Raw genomic sequence first — 12,144 nt, forward strand, 5'->3', positions numbered from 1 at the left:
TTTGGAGGCCTGGACACGGCTGTACTTGATCCCCTCTTGTTGGAGTGGGAACCGTACGCTTATGTCTACCGCATGAAAGTACACAATGCGTCGAAAGTTCCGACGTCGTCGGGGTCTATATGAATACAAACCCCCAAATTGGCGACAGAACTAGAAACAGATATGGACTGAAAATTTGCCAAGTTGCTGTATTTTGCCAGCCTCTGATAATCATAGACGACTATGCGGTACGTTTGAATCTAGTGACCGTGTCATGCAGTTACGACATGGTCCGACAAGCTAGCTTTATTCTCCGTTCAACCGGGACGAAACTCGCCAAAACGGAAGAGAGTACCTCTTTTCCGCACCAGCGACAGGTCGACACACACTTCAAGCCCTCGATCGTCGCCGAGTCATGCATCAGCATCAGCTGGACGGCTCTATACCAGGTAAGCTGCTGTCTTATTTTTAACCAGCCCGATTGTGTCTAAGATACGTCTACTCCTTCTTTTATAAACGTGTTCAGCAATGTCTGTATCCGGCAAAGTATCTAACGTTTGTTTGTTTTAAATCATCGATATTCCTGATAATTTCAATGAACATCGAATTTCCAGGTCACTTTATGCTAAATGTGACTTTTAGTGGTACATGTATGCACCCCGGGATGACTGTTGATTCATGTCAGGGACCGGACAAAAATTAAGGGGGGGGGTGGTTGGTGTTTTTAAAGGCCTGTGTTGGCACCAGAAAATTTACACACCAGATTACAATTTCAATGGAAAACAACAAGCTATCACCCCTCCATAGTCCTCTTACATACTAGAACAAAGGCAATTCCAGGATCAGCAAAAGTGCCATTTTAAATCCATGAAAATAATGACCCTTCAAAAAGTGTTAGCAAGAAAAAGATTATCCCTCCCAAATTTTTGTATGACCAGTGAGTCACAGTCTGTATTAATGATCAGGGCTTGACAATTCCTATCGCCTGACGCCCGGGACAAGTGAAATTTCCATTCGGACAAGTCAAAAATAAAATCTGGTTGCCCGCCGGACAAGTTGTTTATACAACTTCTGGCGCAATCAACGCGAACCTAAGTTGCGGTTTGTGTCCGTGTCGCCCAATTTGTGTTGTCGTTCACACAAAATAAATGTCAATCACTGACTTATTTTAGATACAATTGTGACGTTCTTCTGCGATTCCGACTCACACAATGTTGCAATTTTCCGATGATCGACATGAAATTGTTTTATCGTCCAATTAAAAGAGTCGCTTAAAATTTGGCGTAAACAGTATTTCTTTGTTGAATGCTGACTGCTCACTGTATTTGCACCATCAATATACTGGTATGATATAATTAGAAATATTTGTTCACATTTTCTTCAGAGACCAGAATGTACATGTTTAGTGAATAAACATTCCGGTGAAATTCCAAAATCAAATTTCTTGCACACACATTCACTAGTAACCAGCTCAATCTTATCAAGTGCATTAATATCATTAAGCATCTATAACACACATATATAGCTAGTTGTGTATTGAAAAAATCATGGTTTCAACAGACTACAATGTATAGTGAATGAACATTTTTGATGGAACCCAAAAATCAAATTTCTTGTACACAGATGTATTTTACCTCAAAATTTAAAGGGTACAAAAATCACATAAATTATCAAACCTGGATAAATGTACATATGTATAGGGGAAAATTGTCAATATTTTGCCTAACAGATTCCAATGTATCATGATTTGATATTTTTTGGTGAAGCACTGTATTGGCCACATCTTGTTTTCAAATAGTTGCAATAGTTGCGCTAAATGATAACCCTGCCCCAAAAGGTATGCATGACAATTCAAAAATGCTTTTTTTACAAAATAGCAACCACCCAAAAAGCCTTACCCCCCAGTAATTTCTGTTCAGTCCCCATGAAAAATTATCTCAGGAACACATGATTGATACGCTCTATTGTTTGTTTAACCTCTACTCAAAATGGCTGTGCATGAAGGTTAATAATAAGATTATAAAGTGTTGCTATACTTTCTTTTGAAATTGCAATAAGTTGAATATGTTGGTAGATTTTTGAATTCAATCCCACAAGTCTCCTAATTCTTGTCGCTCAAATTTATGTATGTACTATGGCTCAATGACAGAAAAGAGCCCCTTGATATTTTTTTATCTTTTTTTACTATAGAGGCATTATATCCATGTTGTCAATTTATTTCCTCTGTCACAATAATATTATCAATTTAGAAGGTTATAAATAGTGCAAAGTAACATGACATAGCATGTTTAATGCCCCACTAGCTGTAACTTGTGAAATTTGTTGACCTCAGAATATGTTCCCATTTTGTCGTGGTGTTCTCTGAATTCTACCCTCTGAAGGGATATTGGCTTTTACTGCATTAGGAATATTCCTCTGAGAAACATTTAAACATTAAACTCAAATTTTAACAGCCATTTTGATTATCGCCCCTTTTCAAATATTGGTAATATTAACAAGGAGAGAGAACATACAATGTCACAGTTGAAAACATTCACCTCTAGGGTGAACATTCAATCTACATGTAGGATGTCAAAACAGGGGGCAATCATGAATGTGGGCCCGTACTCCTGTTCCAAGGGGGGTCATTCAACATACATGTAAAACCCTTGAATTTTCTGTGGAAAATACTATAGTCTATCAATATGCGACCTAAATAAAGTAATCAATATATTGAATTTTATTAAAACCCTTTTCCTGCCAGACAGTATCACTTCCCCATCAGCCAAGTCAGTAAAAAGTGGTATTGAGCCAAAACATGACATATTTTCACCCACTTGGCTTGGTCTGTTATAGCATCTTTAGTCCAAAAGAATCAAGTTTTGAACAGCTTTCAAATGTACAGTATTATGTTAAAATACACCATATGAAATATGTTGTGTTTCATTAATTTTAACCATCTTGACCTGGTGGTGAAATATGGACTTGCCAGGAAAAGGGTTAAACATACCGGTAACTTGTATGTATTAGGAAATTTATGATCATTTGTTCTGACCAAAGGGTTTTGCTCTTGAAAATCAGAAAATGATGCTGTTCAAAACGAGCATAACTGACCTGCATGGATGCTTTCCTTGCAGTGTTCAACGTTTGTATGGACTGTGACATTGTAGACTCTTCAATTTTAGGGCATACCCATCATTTACATTCATCAGCAATGCCACATGCATACAGCTCCAATGCACTGTTGACTCCACATCAGTGACTGAGTCCTTTCTAAATTCTACCCAACTTCCTTTGCACCACCTTATATCCACCAAAAATTTAATCAGCTGTGTACAGGTTTATATTTATGTCATAAAAGCATTTATCATTACTTTTTGCACAGAAACAGTGAAGTTATCCATGAAAATTAATATCAAAATCAGGCAATATGTAGACCTTCTTAGCCTCCACAAAGCATGCCGGGAGAAATGCCCAGATGATGATGTAAAGTTTTCGGGTTTGGTGCATTGACTAGGGGGTCTGATCTAGGGAGTCTCATAAACAGCTTAGATATTATGCCTGCCTGTAAGTATTACAGATGTACTAATAATCGTGCGCGAGATTTCAATAAGGCATTCTGCATGATTCGAAACCTGAAGTGAAAACACCGCCTCTAAAAATTGTTGCTGGTAAAGATTGGCACGATATGAGTTTTCAAAATTATAAGTACAGTGCATGTTTTTATGTATGCAAAGACCGTTTCCAAGAATATTTCCCGACATTTTTCCCAATGACTAGTTGTGAGGTTGTGGCTTTCAGATTTTAACCATTCTCAATTATTTCCCAAGACTGCACAATTGACAGCAGAAAACGGCTACTCGGATTTGCAATCTCTTCCTACCTCCATTGCGGTTTCTAATTACCGGTAACTCACGATTAGAGTTCAAAGTGAGTTGTGAGAACAGGAAAATTGTAGTGTGTAGTTTATGACTGTACTTTGAAAGGATAAATTGAAATTTCATTTAGTGCCCCTGGAACATGAAAGTGTGTTTGAAGTTTAATTTAGTGCCCCTGAGAACATGAAAGTGTGTATGCACAACTTTTGTTTGTTGGATGAGGGACACTCCATTTAGAGTCGACAGATGAGCCATTTCTGGTCATTTGCTTTGTCTCTCCCTCCCCCACCCCATGGGGAACGGTTCTTGGAATTATCTCGTCATCCGCACATTCATTGTCTATATGTTACTAAAAAATTAGCACTTTAGAATCGGCATTTTTCTATAACCATTCTTTGTTATAAAAAGAGTTATCCATATTTTAAAACCAGCATTGCAATGGCTAAATATGCGGAGCAATTTCGTCATGCAATTGTCTTCGGGCATTTGAAATCGAACATCGCTTTTTTCAAGTGATAATAACTAGGTTGCAATGCTAATCAAAATGTTTTGGATAAAAATACAAGCATTTTTGGAGTTCATTTCGTCATGAGGCAATATCGAAGATGTGTTCAGCTCCAAACATGGCCTCCCGTAACGTTGTAGCTTATACCTTTGAGCTACCAAAAGAGCCATGCTTGTACAGCTTCCTTCGGTAACTGGTGGAGCCACATGCCCTTCTTTTACTTCTGAATTCATCGGAAACACCAAGTTCGAAATCCTGGAGTTCAAAGTCGCTGAATTCCGATTCAAAGTTATAAGGTTGAAGGCAAAGTGTGTCCATTGGGCAGTAGCTCAATACAAACGCACAGTAGATCAGACCCCTAGTGATACCCCCTAACTTCCTCAACCAAACACGAAAACTTAACGTCATCTTAGGTCAAGCCTCTCTGAGGAATTCCGATAAGTGGCTCTTCCATATGGCGAAAATGGCGTCATACACATCAATTAAGGTACATGTAGAACGCGCCTCGGGGACAGATATTCGGACTCTCAAACTTCTACAATTTTTTTCTGATCTACCACTTGTGGGGGTTCATTTTAAAACTCTTGGAGAAAGAAAAACTTTCACCGTCTTAGTTTTTCGAAAATCCAAAATTTTATTTTTCCCCATAGAGTTAACACAGGGATGGCGGCCATTTTGAATTTCAAAAATCGTTAAATCGTGGGTTATTTGTTTCTCTGGTTCCAAAATTTGCATGGTGACCCCCTATTTTTATTTTTTATTTTGAAAGAGAATGGTTGAAACTTTTTTTGAGGAAAGTTTGAGCAAAAGTTTAAGTCTTTCACTTTCGAGGCGCATACTACCTTAATAAAACATTAATTTCTAGGAGAATCATTAGCACATATCTCATCTCTTCATCATGAATGTTACAAAAATATTATGCTTCAACTTTTAAAGGCAGGTTGATATTTGGGTGGGCTATCCCTTTAATATTTCACACTATGACTGAGGTGAGGTGATGACCTTTGGGGAGCCCAACTTCACTGCGCGAATGAATAAACTACATGTATATACATTTGCGTGAACTCTGTGTGACCAAACCATTCAGAGAATGTTGCGTCCTGAGTGGTGCATCAAACAGTGAAGTACATGTAAGGGCCATTCAAGATCTTATAGCATGAATTGCACAATGCTCTGTGCAGTTTATGTGAAGATTTCAGTGCAGATATGCACATTATCCACCGTATGCACGGTGGGATTTAATGTTTGGGCAAGTATTTAATAACATCGCAATCTTTATCTTGGCCAAAGTTGCATGTACAGTCCCAGTGGGTAGTTAATAATAAGTGTATACATCACCAAAATCAGTACATTCTCACAAACGGCTTGAATGTAAATAAAAAAAAACAATGCTAGAAGATACAGCTAGTCGGGGCTTTAAGTGAACATGAGATTAATTCTAATCTTACCTAAACATGATATGTCATTTTATTTCGCATCATTTCAATTCATTTTTAACTTTCTAAATTATTTCTATTTATGCTGAAATAGAAATGTGGTGTTATTGTCAACATGCACATTTTGGATATTTATATGACCATGGATGTAAAAAGAGTAAATTTTTCATCAATGGTCTGACAGTCTTCAAGCTCTGAGATACTGCAGGAATGCATAGTGCAGTGTGAATCCAATTATGTTGAGCCTTTTCAGGCCATGAAAATGCTTGATATATTTCTGATTCAAATATGTGTCCATGGACTGTCAGATTAATATGGTTATTCATCGTCATTATCGTGACTTGAAATGTGATTCATCATCTGTGTTTGAGACAATTTGATTTTTCTCAGTAGGATTTTTAACTCTTTTTTTATATTTCTGCAAGTTGCAGGTCCCCTAGAGGTACATGTATTTATTAGGCGGTGAACAAATAGGGAAAGTGTAGTGCCCAAAGGAATGACAGTCACACAAAAAGGCATGCCAACAACTGGGAACAATATGAGAGGTATGTACTCTACAAAGTATGCACTGATAAGTTTTTAGTCTAAAGTAGTGAACTTTGAAGGGCAAGTTAACCAAAGCAAAGCACCAGTGTTGGTGAATTATAGTACATGAACATGGTTAAGCAGAACCATCATGACACATGTACGACAATTTTACTTACATGTAGCTGAACTTTGATGTTTGGTTATATTTGCAGGGCACCTAACAGCCATAAGCGACAAAATCTGCCTTTATAATCTTCCTTTGAAGATATAGATGTAATCGATAGTGATGCAGCTTAGCCCATGTCAAATTTTGAAATCACAATGAAATATGTAAACCCTGGAAATTATTATAGAGGAGCATAGTGTTGAAACAACTTCAGGGGCTCTTCCATGAGTTCCAAAACACAAATGTACATGACATACAATAATTGCATAGTCAAACCAAGGAAATGTTCTTTTTAACACTGTCTCCCGACACTGAATGAATCCATGAAGTGTAATTTATGAACCTTGTCTGGGAAACAAAACTTTGAAACAACATCACAAGACAAACTGAGGTTGCTGAGTCTGTTGCAAATTGTGTAATGAAAGATGAAACAAGCTTCTGTTCTGATAACATGTTCCAGATTACATGACATGCTCAAAAACCATATTTTATCTTTTACTAAAATTGAACGAAACTATTTTCCGAACAACATACAGTGTGCAAGAAAACCATTGCTTTTTTTCAAAAATTGTAGCATAATATATATTTTTGCGTAATTGTACTGTCCCAAATACACAAACATGACCCCCAACAGATCACTAGCATGTGATTTCCAAACATTTTACAAATTCACCGCTCTCCCCTGTAATGAATCTAGCAAGTATGTTATTGTTATTCAATCACCGTAATTCAAATGACATAATCCAGCGGGGACTCCATGTATGTCATCAGTGATGACTTCTAGATCAAGTACCGAAAGATTAACTTTTAATCCATACTATTACTGGCACACATACACAGTCACATCAATCTTTGATTTGGGTGATTCCCCAGCGTAACATGCCCTCTTTTTAGTTCAATATATGTATATGTTACAAGGCACTGTAGGTCAAGGCTGCATGATACAAAAATATTTCTATCTTCAATATTCCATCCTAATTTGACAGATGTAATATTCTAACCTATAGATCCTACTGTATTAGTTCTCGGCCAACGTACAAAGACTTGGTCCATTCGCTAAAACGCATAATTGACCATTCGCTAAAGCGAATAATTGATGACATGTTTTGCAAAATTATTATTGGAAGCACGACCATACTCCATGTGTCTGGGAGGTACATTGATTTTACAGTCTCTCCTAACAAAAACAGGAATATTTAGTCAAAAACATAGGCAATGAATCAGTGAAAAAACATTTTGGTCTTCATATTTGTATATTTAGGCATAAACATGTCAGTTTGATGTACAACAGTACATAGATGACCAGTTTCTTCAATAAGGGAGCATTCAGTTATACAGCCGGGGGTAAGCCAGCACAATTTGAAGGGGATGCGGTTCACCTTAAATTTGAAAATTGCAAAGGGGTCATGTATTTTTCAAACAGCATTGGGGGTCACTCAATTTTCTTAAGTAGTTGACCTGTTTAAAAGAAGTTTTAGTGTTCAAAAATATTCTGGGAGATAAATGATTCGCTGCATGATTTCACTCGTGGTAGTCATTTAACTGTAAATCTGAACAAAAGTATAATTATCTGTCACATGAACATCTTGCTGTTGAAACTCAGAGGCTTGTCTTATTGTAATCGAGCTCATGGAGGGCAATGAACAATTTCCATTACTTACGTATTAGAGATATAGCAACTTTTGTCAGGGAAAATATTTAAGTGACCTGTATACCACTAGTACCATGAAAAGTGAAATAGGTTTAGTTGAAATTCAAATATCAAAACTGTTGTCCTCATCTGAACCTTCAAACACCGTAATTTAATCAAGTACATTTGTATCAATTGTCAAACATCTCAGAAAGCACCGATTGTGTTTAAGACAAAATGATTCCGTCGTGTGCGGGCGCTCTGGCGCACTGCGACCTGCGACCCTTTACCAGGTAGGTCGCAGTGCACCGGAACGCTCACATGCAACGGAATCTTTCAGTCTAATTGTGTTTGTGAAGCATTGAAAAAAAAAATTATTCATAGTTTTCTCATAGACTCCATGTATAGTGAATCAACATTTCAGTGAAATTCAGAAATCAAATTTCTTGCATACATATCAACTTTTAACCATTCTTGTCTAGTGAAGTACTTTAAAATGAATTATCAAATGTCTATAAATACACGGATTTAACCCTTTGAACCCGGCTCGGACAGAAATGTCCGATGACGTCATAGAGTACCAGGGGGTCAGGGTGCAAAGGGTTAAACAAAAACAAACAAAATTGATGGTGTACAGTCCTGATGATTTATTCTGTGTATCATTATTTCCAGGAACTGAAATACATACAATCTGGGCTATCCAAGGACTAGCATCAAGCTGAAGACATTTTGATAGTTGTGTGTGTTTCTTCTGAGGATAGCGAACATGACAGAAGTTGCAAGGGTGGTGCCTTTATTCAGAGACTCTTGCCATGGGATAGAGAAAGAAGTGAAACTGCATATGGAAAAACACATGCATCAAAGGAAATGCATACAGTATTGAGGCTACCTTGCATTTAGGGCCTGGTATCAATCAGATCAGAGCCTGACAGACACATGACAATTCCAGCAGCATTGACAACTCATTACAGGACAATGTTTAATGTATAAGCATATTTTATACATTTTCTTGATTCTGCCAAAGGCTTAGTGATGTATTTTTTGTTTCGAACAAAGACCACTCAACTTTTGAATTTTGTTAACCAGACAGAGGCTGTACTCATGAAAGTCCAACTGGAACACTTTCTATATGTTATTACACCGACTGAGTCATAATCAGTGATTAAGCTGAATACCCAAAGCTGTACATGTGTGAATATGTGGACTGTACTCGACGGATTACTGGCTGAGTTATAAGACCAATAATTCTGTCTTAGTCTCTTCAGTGGCCATATTTGATATTTCATGAACAAAGTGTTAAAAATGAGGTGCATCTTTGCAAACAATTTTACAGATTAAGTACACCAACTTACAACTACAGTTATTTTGGCAACACTGTAGCTTTATGTACATGCAATGTGCTTGAATCTTAGCTCGAGTCTAGGTTCTAATCAAAATATTTGTATGGCAATTTTCAATGATATGGCAGAACTCATTATCATGTGTGATCTGTAATAGATACTAGCAATGCAACACAAAACATAGCTAAATGTGGAGTCTTTTTTCTACTTAGACATCCAAACACCCGGTACATCCAATTTTATTTTAAATCTTAGAGAACAATGGATTTATTATTTATTTGTTATAACTAAAGCCATAATTGCTGTGTAAAGTGAGTCAAGTTAAATCAGTTCTCAGATACTTGGTTGACACTTCAATATCGCATCTGAGAAGAAACAATAAGTGTATTTTTTGTTTTTCACATGAAGTATATTGCTTGTATTTTTGAGGAGGTTTTGAGGAATTGTGTATTTTTTGTCCCATGTGATTTCCTATTTAACTATTTTAAATAAACAATTTAAACCGATACCTCTTCTATGATCTTGCTTTGGTAGATATGTGTGTATGTTAGATGGGTTAAATGTGCAAAGTAGTTAATACAACAATGATATTAATGTAGTTAATGAGTGCAGAACTACAGTACAATAGGTGCAAAAACAGAACAATCAGGTTCATATTTGGACCTACAAGATCCAAATTACAGAAGATTGAATATGTTTCTTTATGTTTTGTGCATAAAGATGTATAAATACAAATCAGGTTGATGCATAAATGTGAATCTTTATGCATCTGTAATGTCCTGCATAAAGGTGATTAAATTTAGTCAGCCATTAAACCCTTTTATGCACAAGCATAAAGGTGCATAAAGTTCCATCTTTATGCTGCATAAAGATGATTACAGATCATCTTTATGCAACTTTATGTCACCTTTATGCTGCGCATAAATCTAGATTTTCTTGATGACATACACGCGGGTTGTCGTGACGTAGAACGACCAGAGAATAAATCCCGTAGTTTTTGTTCGGAGACAACAAACTTGGCTTGTGCATGTGATAACTGACTGAATGCGCCAACTTATCACTAGTATTAGATCATACTCTGCCTGATGTTGGTGATTTCTTGATATTTCCGACTACTTTAGCACTGCAATGTATATCTTAATTTTCACAGAATTGGAAGGGAACCTAATGGCTGTATCGCACGACAGAGAAAGTATCCATGTGACTTGGGGTTTGTATGACCTCGATAACAACAACCCATATAGCTCGTACTTCAGGGACTATGTCGACGACTTTGAAGTATCCTTCCGGATCTGGCCAGATGCTGAGACGACTCATCTAACAAATTATCTAGTTTTACAGGATGACTATCATTATGAAGATGAATACGTGATCAGAAACACTAATAATAACGAAACGTACATGATATCTTTGATCGCCTTTGAATGGCAAGAACCAAGAAACAAAATTATTTTCTCATTAAATTTTACTGGTTCGTATTTTATCGTTTAATATATTTACAATTTACAATGAATATACGCAACATTGGCATCCCAATCAGAAATTGCTGCACTAGTATGCTGGAGGTATTACGGACTTTTCAGACAGATGTGCTCCGAATATTGTGCAACCAAACTCCTATCTTTGATACATCATTTCTGTTTTTAGATATGGATATTCCTATTTTTGTAAGTCAAGAGGTAGCCTCTGAAGCCCGAAACTTTTACGTTCATAGCTTGTATAAATTTCCATTGCAAATTCGCCGATGCTAACTCGCTACGTATGCAACCCCGAAATTTTGGGGTTAGTTAATATTTAAGCCGGTTGGAAGGTGTCAATCACGTTGACATCCCTAATACAAAATCAAACTACTCAATTGCATTTTCATGCAAGGCAGTGTGGGGAAACAGGGACTCTCTCCCTGTGAATGTTGACTGAATATTAGAATCGTCACAGTCCCTCCATGAAGAACTTTAGTTTCGTGAAGGGTATTGGCATTTCCAAAGTCTGATACCACCTGTAATACCTATGCGACATCTGTACGAAAGAACTGAAAAGACGCTTCGACATGCCAATACCGAGCACGAAAGCTGAAAATTGTCGTAGCTAGTTTTGCGTAACCATGGCCACTCCAAAAGAGAGTGGAGTGACCGTGGCGTACAGACTTCGCTTGCTTGGCGACTGTTGAATTGACTGCTACTTAATGCATATTTTACAAGCACAATCCTACTTTCTGTCCGTACTTATGACATAGCTGCAGCTGTATATTTCATATCTCGTCTCACATCACCTCACCTCACCCAACGAAAAAGACAGAGATATTGTCTTGTATTTGACTCGGGTATATCGCATCACATGTAGCCTCGCTAATAATAATCGTACGATCAAATCTTTTGAATCAGACAAGGCCCTCGTCAGAAGAAAATACTCCAGTGTGGGTATAAAGTTATTTTCGAATAAATGAATATAAAAATACGAATTGAATGTCTCTGGGACACACAGTTTTCTTGCGCTGGTGATAATACGCGTAAGGGGTAAGACAAACGCTGGTGACTGCGATATTTACTAAACCACGGTGACTTCATCATAATTTTGAATCTTACGAACGGCAGTGGATCAGTAGGTTTGCCTATCTTCCTCGGCGAAAGGTTAAGTCAATTTTTGCCTAAATCATGCAATCAAAACATCGCAAAATTTGTTGAAACAACATTTGATGGACATTCA

The 12,144-nt window shown here is 37.1% G+C and overlaps 1 long non-coding RNA gene across 2 annotated transcripts; it reads left to right on the forward strand.

Moving 5' to 3' along the window:
• The first annotated feature begins 221 nt into the window (after window positions 1-221).
• On the forward strand, window positions 222-8,969 carry LOC139119444 (uncharacterized). Of its 2 annotated transcripts, none has more exons than XR_011548933.1 (3): window positions 222-428; window positions 6,203-6,322; window positions 8,774-8,969. It is a non-coding gene; the product is annotated as an uncharacterized lncRNA (long non-coding RNA). The 2 variants fall into 2 exon arrangements; XR_011548932.1 differs by having other exon boundaries at window positions 403-428; window positions 6,209-6,322.
• Window positions 8,970-12,144: the final 3,175 nt, after the last annotated feature.

The sequence above is a fragment of the Ptychodera flava genome, chromosome 19 (genome assembly GCF_041260155.1).
Source record: "Ptychodera flava strain L36383 chromosome 19, AS_Pfla_20210202, whole genome shotgun sequence".
NCBI lineage: Eukaryota > Metazoa > Hemichordata > Enteropneusta > Ptychoderidae > Ptychodera > Ptychodera flava.